A 17,530-nucleotide genomic window follows, 5' to 3' on the forward strand; every position below is an offset into this window, starting at 1 on the left:
CCGAACTGTCGACATAATAATAATAATAATAATAATAATAATAATAATAATAATAATAATAATAATAATAATAATAATAATAATAATAATAATAATAATAATAATGCCTTTATTTTCCATCCCAAGGATGTGGAAGGGGGAGAGAAAAAGCTACATATCCAGCTTGACGGGCTCTCGCCTCCCCGATACAAAACATGATAAAAAGAAAGGCAAACAGTACAAGCATATGAGTACAGACAAAAAGGAATATCACAAATGACAATTTTTACAAAAATGTACAATTCCAAAAAACATAGTGATGTGCATAATATCATGTCGTACATTTCAAACAGAAAGTGCCGCCCATAAGTGAAACAAAATGACGCAAATCTTTTGACCGGGTGCGTTGGAGATTTAAATTGCAATGTTGGCACAGGTTTAAGAGATGTGGAAGAGTGTTTCTGAGCATATGTTGTCCGTAACCTGTTCTGAATGAATGTATGTGCCAAATATCGGTGTTTCTGGTACATCGTTCCGATAGCGGCCTATGCAGCCAGGCACGCAGCACTTCGGCATCGTCTGCTGATATTCTTAAGAAACTCGGCGAAGGCTACGGTTACACGGATGACATGCTTGCTGAAATTCGCTGTCAACAACGAACCACAGAATGCACAAACGCTGCACCGCGTGCTTAGTCTGGCCTGCCCGCGTAGCCGGCTAGTGAGGAAGTGGAGCCGGGCGCGACTGCAGCGCCACGAAGGCGCGGGCAGGTGGCGGTTCCGCGCAACGGCGCCGAGTTTTAAAACTGAAGCTAGTCTAGTAACGTTGACCACCACCACCACCTGACGACGCAGCGCGGTTCCCGGAGGCGCCGGCCGCTGAAAGCGGCATTGGGACCACGGAGGCGCCCCGGACCCTCTCTCTCTCGACCTTGTTTCATCCTTAGGGACTGTCTGGGGAATCTGGGGTCTGAGGGGTGTTATTCCAGCAGCTCGCAGCTGCTCTGTTGCTCTCTCCTGATAATCACGACAACTTGTAAACATTGTATAAAGAATTCTCCGCCGAGAACGCTCTCCTCGTCTCTGATGTACTCTGCGTGAAGTGGCATCCAGACCTCCTGCCGGCCACGCATACCTCGGCACACGCAACAGGACACAGCTTGCTGCTGGCCTGGTCGAGTAGACAGCTCGGTTCACTGGGTATGCGCCCTAACTGGTAACGTCGCCACAGCGCATGTGATATTGGTATGTGCCCATTCTTGAGCAATCCTCCAGAACCAGTGTGCCAAGACAGAGAGAAAGAGAAGGAAATGCAAGCCGGTTGACCATGTTGCGCCTGCTTCGCCTGATTTCCCTTCCTACAGTGGAGGAAGGGAAAGTGGGCACAGAAGGAAACGGATGAGAACAGGTGATGTGCGCGCAGACGCAACAGGGCCCACCGCGCAGCTATGGGCGGTCACCAACGATGTGCCAAAGTGAGCCGAGGATACACGGCATTGAATATATTAAAGCGACAGCGTCTCCTCCACAACAGACAGCTCCGCATCGAGCGGGGTCGCTTGACGCAAAGCCATTGCGGTTAACTTGCAACTATGGGTACTCTTCGGCGTTTGAACTGTGGTGCAGCGCTTGCAACGAGATCGACCGCATCGTTTCGCATTGTGGCTGGCAGCGTGGTTGCCACTTCGTGCATCTGCGGTGGCAACGCGGTGTGTCATTACGTTGTTTTAACGCTAATCGCAGTAACATCGACATTCGTCGTGAGATGGGTTCGGCCGAAATTGTTTTCCGGTGCTGCATAGCTCGCATCCTTTCTCATTATTAAAGACAGAGCAAAAACACGACATCCAGCCTGGCAACTAACCATTCATTATCGTTTGAAGTTGACGCATATTTCCCACCTTGAGCTTTTAGTTCATCTTGCTCGAAAGATTGCGTGTTGCCGATTGCCGATAAAAGAGTGGCGCACACGGGCCTGACTCTCGTGACGACGAGCGTCGTCATAATCTCGCATGGGACTCGATATTTTTTGAGCGCGCCGTAGAACGCTATAACCCGCTGTGGGGAACGATGTCATGCGCATACGTTCATCTTCTGATAAGCCACTTTTTCCTTCCAGAGTTGTCTTTTCTCAGCTGCATTTCAACACTGTGCGCGGTCAATGTCTGAGCTCCTGCACGGCTCATAATTCCTACATTATTTTCGCCAGAGCAATGCCTGCGCCTTTCGTTTTCTAATCACACAAGCACCGACGTAGCGTTGCTAGTTTGACAATAAGAGAAACAAAAAAGGAAGTCAGTGTTAGCACCCCGAGTTCTTCTCTGGTCTCCCAAGACTTGGAAACTTGATCCACAAATTTTTGATGGAAAGAGGAGGTGAGTCAAACTGCCGCTCTTTCTCCACTTGTAGAACTTCACTGTCTCTCTAGACCCGTTCTCGTTCGCCATTCGAAATGCACTTGATTGGAGAACGCAGGACTACACAAGCACAAAAAGCAAACACACAGGTGATGAATCGAACCGGCTCTGTTCTCGTGCGTATTCTGTTTAGCATTTCCTTGCGGTGTCCAACGTACTCTGTTCACAAATGAAGTGATTAAAGTGCCCCTCCGAATACCCTTCGCATTTGCACGAGCATCAAAGTCCGTTTCCGATAGCGCGGGCACTCAGCGCAGAACTGCCTCCAATCGACGGCCCTCGAAGCACAGCCGTCACCGCGGACGCGCAGTGCACGCGCGTTACACACGGCCGCCCGCTCCTGCCGCGGCACAGAGGAGCAAGCGACGCTCCTGTTCGTCACGATGCCACGCGGGTTCCCGTTAGTTAACGCGTAGCGGGTGCCTCACCTCCCACCGGCGACGAGAGCTTCACGAGCTCCGGAATGCGCGCGCGGACCCCGCGGCATCTCTGCATGCTTCGCCAGCCGAGCCGAACAGCAAGAAAACGAGGGGAGACGGGGCGCCGCTGGCCGGGACAAAAGCAAAACCAAAGAAACCAGGTCAAAAAAGAGCGCGGCGCCAGCCGACAAGCGACAGTCACGATGACGGCTTCGGTTTAGGATTTCTTCTTCGCGCGCTTCGTTTTGGGCTTTCTCCGCACGGCCCCAAGCGGCGTCTGTCGCAGGGGGCCTCCCGCGAGAGGCCTATTTTTACGGGGCAGGACTCCCGCCACGGGTCCTGACCTCGAGCCAGCGCCGTCGCTGCTCGAAAGCTTGCGGCGCGCTCCTGGTTACGGAGCGCTCGGCGGCCGATGCGGCAAGACGCTGGGCGCAGCGCGATGGTGTCTCGATAGTGCGCTTGCGCGACGCTGCTCCAGGCGGGAGACGTTTTCACCCGCACTTGAACGTAATGCCACATTGAACCATTCCAATATGTCACATCATGTCTATTGAACATTACAACGTAAACGGATAGATAATAAAGAGAAGAGAAAGACACTACGCCGCGCTGTTAAGACAACTTTGGTCATCGTGTGTGCTGTACTTTTGACAGCTCCAGTGATCTCGCAGGTCAAAGGCGACGGTTTTTCAACTAAACAAGTGGGATCGGATCAGTTTCGCAGCCAAAAGTGGCACGAATACGTGCCTATTTTGCGCCACATGTGAGTTAATGTGTATTAATGTATATTTGGTGCGAACCTGAGGGAGGCGTTAGCAACCTGGCAGGTGACCGTGGTCACCCAGCTGTGCACCCAACTCGTGCACCGAACTCGAGATACTGCAGTATCGGCAGCTTTTATCTAGCGGTTATTCAAGACTTTCGGGATGCGCATGAATATGTTTTCTACCGCCTCAGGTGCGCGCAACCGAGGCCACAATATTTTGATCTGGATGGACACGCCTGCACGTGTCGAGTGGCAGTGATTGCGCTTTTATTTTCATTAATATTTGTCATCGGAGACTTCTACATATTTATATCGATTTAGCCTCATGCACCTAATCTCTTGTTGCATTGACTGAGGAGACCTCCTGTGGAATAAAAGGATGAGTAATAGGTCGTTGGTTGCAAGAATTGAGACGCTTGCCAGTAATTATACTCTCTAACTGTGCGCCAGCTTTTAATTTATGACAGGCATAGCTAAACCTGCAGAAAGCCGGTGAAGTATACCACTTTGCCACGCAACGTTCACGCTCAAATGAATCTCTTGAACGTTGCGATTAACTAAAGAGACTTGCGTCACTAGAACGATGTCACAAAAGCCAGGACGCCTCTCTTCTGAGCGGTCCCATGTGTCCCGCGAAAAGACAACGACAGCTGCAATATCATTAGTAACGTCTCTCCGCTCAAGTCTGTCAGCCAATGTTCTCTATACGATTTACGTAGCGAGCCTATTGGCCGCGAGATCGACCTATAAGTGGCAGCACCGTCGCCCCGTTAGTGTGGATGCGTCGCCCGTGCGGTGTGTGGAAGTGTAGGGAGCTACTGTTTTCATTTCGCGATTCTGTGCTGCGTGCCCGCAGAAAACGCTTCATTTACCATCTTGAGATTTTGTTTGGTTCGGCAATGCAGCACATATTGCTCAGAGCCAGGGATAAGCTTTCACTACTATCCCGTTGACGCGGCACGTCGCCGAGAATGGCTCGTCAGGCTGCGGAACGGCAAGGCCCCTTCCGAGTATGCAATGGTGTGCAGTAAGCACTTGGACGATGGTGCGTTCAAGCGTTCGTTGACGAAAAAGGATGGCGAGTAGTCCAATATGATATCACGTTTGGGAATCCAAATCGGCAATCTGGGCATTAATGTTTGCTGCATGCGTAGTTGCTGTGTGGTTGCTGTGCGTGTGAAGATCATTGCAGTCCGCGAAAGTTCGTGTCGGCGTGGCCTGAGATGCCAGTAATGAGTTGCCTGTGCTTTTATATACTTCCGCAAGTAAATTAACCGCGTGTCCACGCATGCAATTTATTCTATAAACTTCATGCGCCGCCTGCACAGTGAATTCAAGGTTCGCGCTCAGCTGCGAATCCGTTTAAACGACCGTCACCGAGCGTGACTAGTTACGTTTTTCGTTGTCTTTCCTCAGCCACGGGAACTGTTCTCCGTGTTCAGAAGTGTAAATACGAGCACCGAAACACGGCAAGTGTGTACGCATGATCTCGTACAGATTAAACAGTGTCGTTTCGCGAGCCAACAGCGGATGGTCCATTAAGCGATGAACGAACATGCGCGAGCGAATTTATTGCTACTGCTCATATTGATATATTTTTTCCTGTCTTTTATAGGGGGGTGGAAAAAATTGAAGCCCGATGCACTGCATTCAAGCACCACTGCAAATTCAAGTGCCTGCATGCGAAAGTAATTAAAGGGATCTAATGATTATGATACAACATAAATTATACGTTGCATGCTTTATTTGAGCTTCGTGTAACGGTTGCAACTGGTTATAAAGCGACTCGAAAACATTTTACAATGGTAGTAACACTCTGAAACTAACTCGTGATTTTGTAGGTCTGGCTAAAAACAAAAATTGATAAAGCAACATAAGTTCTCTAAATTTATCGCATAACGTAAACACATCGCAAATCAGCGAGTCAGCTTAGTGTGATGTAATGCAAACAAATCGCGATACGCGCCGCGACCAACTACATCCGAACAACTTGAGGCAATACTTTACCATGCAGGGCATGTGCAGTTCAATTCTGCTATTTTTGTCTCGTCGGTCAAATTCAGGTCGACTCGGTGTGGGTCTTTACTAAGCGCGGACGATTGCAGCACGAATGCGATAACGTGCACAGGACCGTCAGAGCAGCAGGCGGAAGCGACGGCACTACACTCAATGATGTGGGCCGCCGCAACGACTTGGTCGCCTTCGACGAGACACCTGACACCGTCCCTAACATGGTTGAGAATTGTGCTTAGAGGCAAGGGTGCTGTAAAACGGAAAAAGAACGCATGTTAACCTCACAACACGTTGACAGGAGACGAGCGCACATGGTGTGGCCGCGTTAAGCAAATGCTTTTCGCATCAGTACACTAAAAACGTACAGCGATTTACTTTACGAATTTCCGTAACAAAAATGAAAGAATAACAGGTTGAGAGGTTACTAACCATCGCACAAACCGTCCTCGACAACATCCATCGTGATTTCGCGAACTACGATCGCTGCACACTGCGGCTGGAGCCGCGACGGGCCGCCGGCATCCACACTTGGGAGCTTCGTCACCTCGCCGCTAGGAGCCGACTCTGTTCGATCTCGAGGCCAATAGGGCACTACATGCTATAATTTAACGCTAGCATAATGCTATTTTGTCCGCTGTCAAATTCCACCACTCGCCATCTTGTCAACTCTGATTGGATCACAGGGCTGCTACGTCCTCCCTGAGTAGCTCGAAACGTCCACATGGTCGAATTCGACAACATGACAGAATTCGAGAGTGTTTAGAGTAGCAGCACCGGACAGGTCATACGCCCGCATCAGCAGTTCTTCCGCCCATGCGTCAGCTCAGATCAATGCGCGTTCGTCCAGTCACTCCCACAACGCGCAACATGTGATTCAGATAACACTTCCTGCAAACTTCTGCCGTCCTCCAGTCACAATTGCTTAGGCTCCGCCCTGCGTTTGATTCATCGGCTGGAGGTTTCGCAGCCGCAGCTGATTACGCCAAACACTTTAGGCTGCGAGGAGCGTGTGTCAGTCTAATCATCCCAACGCTGCCATTGTTCAGGAAAGAAAAAAAGAATACGAGTCGGCAGATAATGAATTGGCGTGCGACGGGCATGTCAAGCGGGTCGACGTCAGTTATTGACCTGATTGATACCACAGTTGCAATGTTGCATGCTTATGTCATTAGTGCATGTAAATATAATTGCTGACTTTCGTTAGCTGGGCATCTCGTTGGCGTTGTATGTAAAGATAGCTAATTATTATACGCAAGAACGAGCACAGAAACAAATACAAAGTGCTCGTCTGTTTTCGTATTTGTTCATGGATTTTCCGGTGCGCTGTCTCTGGAACTAAAATGACCCTCAACCTATAAATAGTCCACCAATGCCCCATGTTATTTGTGGTTATCGCACGATGCCAGCAATAATGCGTGGCCGGAAAAAATAACTTCTTTGCTGCAGTTGCTATAGACAATGGCTGAAATTAATGGCGCAGCGGCATCTAGGTACGAGTACGTCAAATGGCAGTTAGAGTGTCCACCTTGCAAGGCCCACGTACAGTTGGTTTCGCCGCAACCCTCACCACCAGTACGAGCGCCTCGTTCGTTCGGCTTCGCTCCATCACCCGAGACGTAGCGGCGGAGCCCACCTCGTTCAGGAAGCTGAGGGCGCGCTCACTCACCAAGCCGATCCGTATACGACGGGCGCTCGAGAACACAGCGCTAAACACGCTCACGGGAACGCGTGCTTGTATCGCGGCGCCACATGGGCCCTCTATTCTGCGCGGAGTCTGCCGCGGAACGTCATCCGACACCTTGTGGGTGTGGCTCCTGTGTTACATGGATGCTGACGTCTAGAACGACTAGTACCAAAGCAGTTCGCCTAAAGAGAAACCACTATGGAACAATACGTATCAGGACATTTGACTGCTATGCTAATACTCAGTGTTGAAAGAGAACGTGAAAGTGGCCAGACAATTGCTTGCGATTTGATTGAAGTTCGAAGATAAGAAATGAGTTCAGTAGCAGATGGTGCATGATACATCGGGTGAACCGATTGGCGAACGCGTCTGCTTGCAGCGAACACAACACCCGGTTGAGTTAACTTACAGCCTGTTTCACTACACCGACACATTGGAAGTGGCTTATGCAAAGTGAGAAAATAATTCGTTCACGCGTTTTGGTGGCCAAGTCGGTGCATGCGACGACGCCGTCGTATTGGAAGCAGGCGTTGTACACGTTGTTGATACTGCCGCAGCTACTTAGTACTTCACCGATGACATCTACGATAGTGAAATGCCTCTGAATAAATATATTCGGTGCCACGGCGCCATCGGCTATAAGGCTAGATACTTTTCTTTCTTTCCCTTCTTTCTTCTCTTTAGTAACACGAGCATTGAGTCACACTCTTGTTTCTTCCGAAGCATTCAGGTTCATCTCCTGAGAAGACCGGGGGGCAGGAAATTCCAAATAAATCAGAAAACAAAAATATAACAAAATATAGTACAGCACAAAATTCACGGGTTTCATTATAGATATGAGAGCATAAGTTTAGTTACATGTGACTGAAGTGTCTGGAATAATGGGAGTTAATTAGAACTCACTGATTACCGCACACTAAAGAACAATATCGTAGACTCTAGAGATCCGTCAGGTGAGCACGACTTTCCTGGAAAGATGGTACCAAACACGGCCGACGGCGCAAAGAGTAAGAGCACGTCAAAAAAATGCTTGGATTAGTGTCAAACTTCTCGGGGAGGTTTGTGCAAACATCGTAAATTAATGGCTTTGGAAATAAAACGTGGTACATTTCGGCCTGCGTGGGAAGCGAACCGGGACCTCCGAGGTGCGAAACGAGCAAGCTTCCCCCACGCCTCTGCGGCTACACGGTTCTTGCTGACTAACGGTGGGCGCGTTACGGCGCAGCCAATGGGGTGGCGCCAACCCCGCGAGTGCGCGACCCGAGCGCGTTCGTGGCGTTCCGAGGTCCGCAGAGCATAAGGCTTCCCACACGTGAGCAGTCTTAAGTGTCACCGCCGATTTGTTTTCATGGTTTTCTTTTCGTATTGGATCAAAAGATGCTCACAACAGAGGACTATGTATGCTACTCCTTGTCACATAAAAAATGAATATCTCACTGACGTTCGCAACTAACAACAGGTGGAATGCCAAAGGAAAATTACCAACAAAGTGCAATGAGTAAAACGTCACGAGAAATAAATATTAAATGCTCCGCACCTTATCAGGCTTACGGGAGGCCAGCAGCAAATGCATAAATTTCACGAACACTAAACAAATCTTAGAGCTGGACAAGAGAGGGAAAAGAAGAACAGAACACCGCACACTATTACTGTCTCCTAAAAAAAAGAAAAAAGAAAGGTGAGTCATTACATACTAACCTACAAAACGTCACAATCAATCTTATCTATGCCGTATATTACTAACATAAAAATGTAATGAGCTTCCGAAAGCTATTTAAGAACCATAAGCAGGCTTTTCTTTTTGCGTTCTTCTTTTTTCTTCGCCGCGGGCCAAGCAGCTTTTTGCTACGTTCTCCTCCACACCAGCCCGAAACTCTTCCTTTTTCCAACAGGGTCACCGAAAGAAGGGAATCCCCCTGCGGTCGCGTTCTTTGGTTTACCTGCCGGTAACACCCATCCAGCCCGCAGCGAAGTACGTGGGCCTGTCGGTGTCCGCGCTAGCTTTCGAGCGCACCCGTATTGGCGAGGAGAAAGGGAGCCAACGCAAACAACCAGCGATGAAGTCAGTCGACAGCTCATCTGCGATCCAATAATTCGCCCTCGGAGAGAAGTTCCGACCGGCGCGCACCACCCCCGTGCATTCTCGGCGAGCTGCAGTGTTCGTGGACGGAGCGCATCCATCTCCCGATGCCACCGAGCGCTGCGGTGGCAGCGACGCCCTTCCGCTCACTCGCGTCTTCTTCAGCGTGGCAAGCCGTTGTGCATCGGGGTTTAGTTGGGCGCGGTCATGCATAGGCGCCGACTACGGAGGAGGGGTCCGAGCCCCTTCCTGCGATACCGAAGCCTATATAACCCCCCAACTCTAAAGTGCCAAAGTTTTGTCAACCACATCATTATCTTAGTTTTCTTTTGAGTTACCTCTAACTTATCACTTAAAATTTTATTCTGGCTAATGGCTTACTGCATCGTTTTCGGCGCGGACGTGCACGGCTTTTAACTCATGTTTTCGCTTTACTTCTGCAAATCCTGACAATATGAGGACAAACGCATTAAAAGCACTAGCGGCGGCTGCCTCAGCCGTATTTTCTCATTTCAACATTGGTTTAAATTTCCACTGTAAACAGCATGCACGTACACAATATATTGAAATATGCAAAACAGGGCAAATCTGATTATATTATTGAAAGAGAAGGAGGTCGGCAATTAAAAATTATTTCTAAAGGTATGGATAGCCTATGCCTAGAGAATGAATGTGTTGCTGTATGTTTACCTCGCTTCAAATTTCTTTGCGTGCTTTTTTGATCCTGAAAAAACCTGCAGACTTCAGTCACCCCTTCGCCACACTCTTTTATCAACGGCGTGTGAAATGCACGTGAATGATGTGTGTGTCGGTATTGCTTCTCTTCCCAGTGTGCAATGCTAACGACTCATGAAAAAAAGAACTCTTCTAATAATTTAAATTTATTACGGATGGAAATATCCCCAATGGCACGCAGAGGTCATAAATATATATAGGGTGCCCCAATTAACTATCAAGCACCCAGATTTTAAAAAAAGAGCGATTGTGTTACTTCAACAAAAGCTAGTGAATATTGTTTCCCGTATCGTGGTGTAGCTGCCAGTAATTGTTTCATTACTGAGATTTAATTAGGTAATTGTAATTAATTATCTAACTCGAGACGTACTATCCTGATTATCAAAGTGTCAATGAGGCATTTGTAGGCACGGCCAAAGGACATATAAGTGTGGTATATTCAGCGACGTACTAACTGTGTTCAAATTTTTTTCCAACGGATAAATAAACTCCGCGAAATATGGAGAATACCACGTGACTGCGCTCCCACCTTGATCATAAAGCAGCACCCTGAAAGGGAGACGTGGTATTGCTATTGCTAAAGGGAAACGTACTGGCTCCTTCTCAGTTAGCCAGTACGAAATGAAGGAAATAAACAACAACATTGTGATAGGGCTAGTGCCTTATCTGCCGCGTCGCGGCTGAAGTAACAAGTCGCGTTTGGTGTTAGTTGGAAACAAGCTGTCAACGCTGTTGTCTTGGCGTAGATGAAGTGCACGGATGTTTTTTTTCTCTCTTTTTTTTTGCCACAAGACCTATCACCACAAAAGCGAATTGACAACACCAGTGCGAACGTTTCGAGGCACGTTTTGTTTCGTCTCAGTCGCCGTGTCTTTCTCTACTGAGCAGAAGGAAAACATGATTTTTGCCTTGGGCTCTGCAAATGGCAACAAGAGGAAGGCCGCAAATATGCAGGGCGTTCAAAATTAGGCTTTATGGTTTTCTTGAAATTGCGCACTGGGAGGCACGCCAAGACCACCTGTGCAAACAAGTTATGTCGCCAGGAGGACACAAAGTGAGATGATAATTATCGCTGTCAGCAGCCCAATTACCTACAATTGAATAAACAACTTTTTATTGACTGCAGTAAGTGTGTGTGTTTGTATTCAAAAGTTAGAGGCAGTCGTGTTTCTGCTCAGTATCAGTTAGAACAATTCTTCTAGCGTGTGTGAGCTCTGAAATATGACTCCAAATTTTAATTGCTGTTCGCATGGTTACGCATGCAAGAGTGGATCGTCGCAAACCTCCTCCCTAGTGTGACTCGGCTGTTGCGTGCGGCGTTTGGTCTGACAACGGAACGGAGACATTGGCAAAGATGATAATTGTCCCCCTTCCCCTCTGGAATCTTGCGGATTCCAGAGGGGAAGGGGGACAATTATCATCCGGCTGCATTTTTAATGCGAAAGCATTATATGGCTTATGAGACGGAAAATCCGGTGGTGCGGCAGGATATGGTATAAAAAGTCACGTGGTCGCAACCAAACAACGGGAGGCGTGAGTCGCTGATCTCCTTGAAACACCACCAGATGGCGCTCGCCTCCACACGGTTTTAATCTCTGATACAAACAGTTGGGTACAGTAGTAGAGCAGCAGCTGCCAGGTTTATTTTATGCGGACGGTATTGTGTTGCTAGCTAACAGGCAAAGTGATTCGCAACGTCTGGCTAATATCTGCGGACAGGAAGGCGAGAATTTAGGCTTGAAATTTAGTGTTAGAAAATAAAGTGTTATGGTATTCAATGAAAACAGTGAACAGACAGTGGCAATACAGGGCCAGGAAATACCTCGGGTAAACGAATATAAATACCTTGGTATATGGATAAATGAATGCAATAGATATATGGAAACACAGGAAAAAACAATAACAGTGAAGGGGAAGAGAAATGCAGCCATAATGAAGCACAGAGCGCTATAGGGAAACAATAGGTACGAGGTGCTCCGAGGTATGTGGAAAGGGGTAACGGTTCCAGGACTTACTTTTGGAAATGCGGTTGTTTGCTTGAAATCGGGGCAGTGGCGTAGCTAGGTCGTCTGGCAACCGGGGCCCATAGGTCTTCTGTCACCCCCCTCCCCGGGTGTAGCCGGCGCAGAGGGGTGTCTTCAGACGTATATGACACCCCCCCCCCCCCCCTCACTGGCCCCTTGCACCCGGGGCCCACGGCCCCCCGCCCCCCCCTGTTGCTACGCCACTGAATCGGGGGTACAATCGGGTCTCGATATGAACCAAAGGTCAGTGGGGCGCCTCGCACTGGGCGCTCACGGGAAGACTATAAATGAAGCTGTGCAGGGTGATATGAGCTGGACTAGTTTTGAAGCGAGGGAAGCTCGCAGTAAAATTGAGTATGAAGAACGGCTGAGGAAAATGGAAGAAAGTAAATGGGCTGGAAGAGTGTTCAGGTATCTGTACAGGAAGAACATTGATTCACAGCGGAGAAAAAGAACTAGGAAGCTTACCAGCAAGTATGCGGCCTGTAGGGTGAGCAACACAGCAACAAAGAACGTCAAGCGGAAAGTCGGAGAGGCTGAAATAATATCTTGAATGCTGGCGATAGAAAAGAAACCTGCCATGAGTAACTAGTTAAAAGGAAAAAACGAAATCAGGAAAGAAACAACTTATGATAACTGAAAGGGAAGCTCATTACGTTTGGAAGCGAGATCGGGATGCCTTAGAACACGCACCTATAAAGCGAGATATAAGAAGGAAGAAGAAGAATATGCTTGCTGCGGTAAAGCTAGGGAAACGATGGAGCATGTTTTATTAGAATGTGAAGACATCTGCCCAGCGGTCGATTTAGGCACTACTGGCCTCCTTGAAGCCCTTGGGTTCAGAGAGAGCAGGGGAAAGTAAACATGTCCGCAATAGAGATTAGTAGGAGGCGATTGTAAGATTGGTGGAAGAAATGTAGCGAAATGACAGAAAGCAAAGTTCGCAATAGCTGGTCAGAAAATTTGGTTGTTGGAGTTGATATTGTTTTTTTTTGTTTTTATTGTTTAAGCTAGGTAGGACATTAGGCAGTATAATAGCAAGAGCTTGGTGGCGCAACATACCGTCCCGTTCCAGAGGGGGACGCTCATAACATCCATCCATGCATCCAGCCATCCATCCATCCATCCATTCATTCATGCATCCATCCATCCATCCATCGTGGCAGCGGCGGTGCCGGCCGCGCTAGGGAAACAATAAAAAAGAACCAGAAAGCTCGCGTTCGGGCATAGCGTTTGCCGCAAGCGTTTCCGGGAAAGATTACAGTCCCATAAGCTGCAGTTGCCGGGATGCGGCAACTTTGCGGCTGGTCTATATATAGCGCCGCGCGTCGCAGCGTTGTCCGTGAGTGCGGTGATTTCGGTTAACGCTGTCGGAATCTCCGACAGACGAAGCTTCGACTTCTCAGTCAGCAGCTGCGCGCGGCTCCTTTGGCCCCGGCACGCAAGTACGCGAACGAGGCCGAGGCGAGACGTAGCAAAGCTTTCGCATTCATCTACGTAGCGCCACCTAAGTGCCCTTGAATTTATGTTTTGTTTATGCTTTCCCTAATATTCTTTATTTCAGCACCCACCGGAGATGGTTCACTTTGTCAAGAACCAACAATCAATTGTTTATGGCGTTTTTTGACAATTTGGCGGCACCTGCGTTCTCGAGAAGCTTCGATGACTATAATTTATTTCCTTAAAGTTGTTTTAGCTTTGTCATTGTATTTTCTTTAGCAAACAATGTTGATTATTTACCCGTTTTGTCTTTCTATCAATCCCACAGAGATATTCTGCCCTCAATCGTTTCTTACAAACTAAGAGTGGCCGACCAACATCTCCGTCATTTAAGCTCTCTCTCTCTCTCTCTCTCTCTCTATATATATATATATATATATATATATATATATATATATATATATATATATATATATATATATATATATATATATGCACTCTCTTCATTTATATCAATACGGACTATAAGGCTAAGAAAAAGCTAAGGCAGGAGCAAATTAACCGACTATATATACCAGCACCATGTGCGGCAGCACATGCTATACAAAAAAAGAAAAAGATAGATAGTTCGCGCTCCTGTTGCCTCGAAGAAGGTCACTCAGTTCCGGTGACTGCGCACAAGGCCCCCTCGCACGCGTGTACACAACCGCTGACGCATCGCACTCGTGGGAAGGGGGAGGGCCTGCATAAACGCGCGAAGGAAGAGAGACGTGCGCAAAGCGGCCACACGAGGCAGCCGGGCACCCGCGACGAGTCGCTGGCGCGAGTCCTGACAGTGCAGCTCTCCGAGCTGGACCGCAAATGGGACAGCGGGTGAGAAGCCTCACGCTCCAGCGAAGCGCCGCGGCTTAGGCACCACTCCTCTTCTCATTCTGACTCTTTGATTTCTCTCTCGTAATTAGCCTAATCACGGCGCCCTTAGTGCCCGCTTCTTTGGAGAGCTCGCCGGCAACCTTAGCGCTGCCTCCCAGAGGGAAAACTATCCGGCGCGTCCCGTCCACGGCGTCTATCATAGCAGCCGAGAAAAGAAAAGCGAAGAAGGGGCGAGAAAAATCAAGAGAAAGAAAAAACGGGAGCAGTGGATACAGGTTTCAAGAGTAATCCGGAGATCGAACGCTTACCAAAAGCTAAGAGGAATAAATGCATCGCTTCGGTAATCGCACGAGCAAGCTCGTTTGAATAAAACTCGTGTACAATCCTTTCGAGACGTTCGAACATAAAACTACATGCGCTTTAAACAGCGTGAGATAAAACAGATATAAGTATGGATTACCAATCTATATTTACAACTGAGGTATATGGCGTTTAGGCAACTGCCAGACTTCGTCTTCCTCTAGTTTAATTCAACTTCTTCCTTCCCTTCACCGTAAATATGTGCGTGTGCGTGCGTGCGTGCATGTGCGTGTGTGCGTGTGCGTGTGCGTGTGCGCGTGCGCGTGTGCGTGTGCGTGTGCGTGTGTGTGTGCGTGTGTGTTGTGCGTGTGTGTGTGTGTGTGTGTGCGCGTGTGTGTGCGTGTGCGCGTGCGTGCGTGCGTGCGCACGTGCGTGTGTGTGTGTGTTTGTTTGTTTGTTTGTTTGTGTGTGTGTGTGTGTTTGTGTGTTTGTGTGTGCTTGTGTGTGTGTGTGTGTGTTGTGTGTTTAGCCCCTACATGTGTTTGAAATTATTATTATTAGATATGGAAACATACAAGCACGTAAGTTAGGTGTTTCCTTTCATATGGATGATGACCGTACGCAATTTCGGTAAACGCCTGTCCTGCGGCCGAAACGTCGAGTAATGCCCGCGCAGTAGGTGGCTTCGGTGGCAAAGGCAGCGCGCCGGCTCCTCGGTGCCGTAAATAAGAGACAAGTCAGCCGACAAACGACGCGTCGTGTTTTGGACGCAGGCACTTTGACGGCTGCGACAGCGATTCGATTGTTGCGCGGTCAGTTGGCGATCTTGCGAGTTTACAGCAACTTCCGGGAGTAGCAGAGCTCGACGACCATACAGCTCCGATCTTTCGGAGTGCTGCCAAGCGTACGACGCAACGCGAGTGCCAACGTGAAGCTACTTTCGGACCGAATGACGCAAGCAATGTCGAGAACGCACAGTGCTCGTTCTGGCGCAGGGGCATCCCCGCGGCCCGCCACAACGAGTGGCCGCCGGCGAGGGAGGCCAATGCCAGCCTGCACGGAGGGAGGGGCACGCGGCGCGGCTGACGCCTCGGAATCTCGCCTGGACCCCAGCCAGACACTCCAAACGCGCACGCTGCCCGAGACGGAACACACCCCGCTCTTTACGCCAGAGGTGAACAGAAAAAGTTACGCTACCCAGGTAATGGAAAAGAAAGTGAGCGAGAAATGAAGGGGAAAAAGAGACGAGCGATTTTTTGTTCTTTCTTTCTTTTCCTCGCCCTGCCTTCCCCTGCGGCGGCGGGCCACCGACCGCGCGCGTCGCGTATCTTTGGCGTATCGGCCGAGTCGCTGGTCGGAGTGCAAAATGCTTTATTTTTGCGCTCCCTCGCGGCGAGCAGAAACGGCGCGGCAGAAGAAGCCTCGGCGCTCGACTCCAAGTGGGCCACTCGTGTGCATCGTCCGAGCGTTGCACCTTGACAGGCTACAGGCGTGCGAGGTGTCACGCCTCTCGGCGAATCCGGCGCTCGACGGGAACGCGTGCGCTGAACGCCGCCAAGACGAGGGCCTCCGCCATCCCGCGTCTGGTGCGGCAGTCTGCGCTGCCGCGCTATACCCGATCCATTTCAGTTGAACGGCGAACGTCGGACCGACTGCGCGAAAAATACGCCTCGCAAATGACCGAAAGGCTCGCACCGGTGGTGAGCACCGTGCGGCGTGTCTAGAACCGGGGCCTCGCTTTGACCGATGGCACGTTGGGGAACGGAGAGGGACAGCTAAAGCTTAACTAGCTTAAGCTGGAGAAGGTTCGGGCTACTCAGAGGGAAATCTCGGAAACCGACGTGGTTGAAACCACTGATCTTTGCCAGTGAGCGCGCTAATCTCAGGCCAAGCACCGCGTAGCCAACGCATCACGTGGCGTTGGCACACAAAGCCCGGTCACACTGCGGCGTCTTCCAGACGTGTTTATGGCAGCAGAAGATTGCGAAGTTTCATTTTGCAATTTATTGCTGGTTCTTGCGCTTCGCCATCTTCTATTTCGCTGCGGAGAGGAAGCTCGAGCTCGGTGACAAACTCACGCACTTCTATCTCGTCAGAATCGACGGCAACAACGCACGCTTTCGCGTCCAATATGACCTGTGCTAGCTTCGTCCCCAACGAGGCGACGAATGAAAGCTCAGCGTGGTATTTCCCCCCTTTTTCGTTAGCATAATCAGTAGCCTGCCTCTGCGTATGTTCTTTCGTATGATACCCTTAGCTGCGCCGAAAGTGATGTGTTGCAAGTCATACTTGTCTCACCTATGCAGCGAGTAAGCGTCAACACACTTAATTACAATGCTATTGGCTACTCATTTTTAAACGTAGCCTTCTCGGGCCGAATACGTATATTAGTCTTGCGCGAACACTGAACGCATGCAATAAAAAAATTTAAGGAAGACCGCTAGTGTACAGGCGCCACAGAAGTCGCAATCCTAAACGAAGCTGCGTGGACGGCGGCAGTTATGCGTAGTGCGGCAGGTGGCTCCTGCTAAGTTATCTCAAACATGATAGAAATTTTCGATTATTCTTTCCATTTATTATTGCGTGTTCCCACTCTAGAAACAAGCTGCACGTGCGGTTACTCTTAAAGAAAGAATGGAAGATAAATATACCTTTGAGAAGGCTTTAAATATTGTCATTTACCTGCCTGAGGCAGCTGGTACGAGAAAAGAAAGAAAGGCTAAAATACTGACACAGGTAGGCACAATCAAAGACATTTATCCGGCTTTTCCTGCTTTTTTCATTGGGCACGCGTTTTTCTA

The 17,530-nt window shown here is 49.1% G+C and overlaps 1 long non-coding RNA gene across 1 annotated transcript; it reads left to right on the forward strand.

The window, feature by feature from the left end:
- The first annotated feature begins 1,221 nt into the window (after window positions 1-1,221).
- On the forward strand, window positions 1,222-11,217 carry LOC135907062 (uncharacterized). The gene is made up of 2 exons (XR_010565878.1): window positions 1,222-2,353; window positions 9,170-11,217. It is a non-coding gene; the product is annotated as an uncharacterized lncRNA (long non-coding RNA).
- Window positions 11,218-17,530: the final 6,313 nt, after the last annotated feature.

Source organism: Dermacentor albipictus, chromosome 1 (genome assembly GCF_038994185.2).
Source record: "Dermacentor albipictus isolate Rhodes 1998 colony chromosome 1, USDA_Dalb.pri_finalv2, whole genome shotgun sequence".
Taxonomy (NCBI): Eukaryota; Metazoa; Arthropoda; class Arachnida; order Ixodida; family Ixodidae; genus Dermacentor; species Dermacentor albipictus.